Below are 888 nucleotides of genomic sequence, written 5' to 3' on the forward strand. Positions count from 1 at the left end.
AGGCGGAGCTTGCAGTGAGCCGAGATTGCGCCACTGCACTCCAGCCTGGGTGACAGAGCGAGACTCCGTCTCAAACAAAACAAAACAAAACAAAACAAAACAAAAAAACAAAAAAACCCCACACAATTCGGCCAGGCGTGGTGGCTCACGCCTGTAATCTTTGGGAGGCCGAGGTAGGCGGATCACTTGAGTCCAGGAGTTAGAGACCAGCCTGAGCAACATGGTGAAACCCCGTCTCTACAAGATACAAAAATTAGCCGGGCGTTGTGGTAGGCGTCTGTAATCCCAGCTACTCAGGAGGCTGAGGCATAAGAATCGCTTGAATCCGCGAGGCAGACGTTGCAGTGAGCCGAGATCGCGCCATTGAACTCCAACCCCGGGCGACAAAAGTGAAATTCCGTCTCAAAAAAACAAAAAAAACCCCACACAATTGCTTGAAGCATTGTAAGTCCTCAATAAATAGTATGTAAGTAAATTATCAAGAATTGGGCAGTTGGTTCTGGTTATCAGTTTATTTTTTTTAATCTAGTATAGGTTTACCAGCTTTAGGTTAGCACCTAAAAGCTGCACAATCGGAATCATATCTGCAATCTGGGTTTTGTCAAAATAGTACTATAGAATAAATGGGAGAAAGAAGAAAGAAAGCTAAATGGGAAACCGTGAATGAATGGAGGACGAAAGAAGAAAAAGGCAAAATAAAGAGAGAAGTAATTTTTTAAAATTGAGAGATGAAAAGACAAGCAGGAGAAAAGAACCAGAAGCGAGAAGGAAGAGGCAGCATCCGATGCTCCAGCGCGGGTCAGGACCCGGCCCGGCCTGGCAGAGGCTCGCAGGGCGCAGCTCGGGGCTGGGCCCAGCAAAGCAACCACGCCCCCTCAGGAACGGAGT

Source organism: Nomascus leucogenys, chromosome 16 (genome assembly GCF_006542625.1).
Source record: "Nomascus leucogenys isolate Asia chromosome 16, Asia_NLE_v1, whole genome shotgun sequence".
Classification (NCBI taxonomy): domain Eukaryota; kingdom Metazoa; phylum Chordata; class Mammalia; order Primates; family Hylobatidae; genus Nomascus; species Nomascus leucogenys.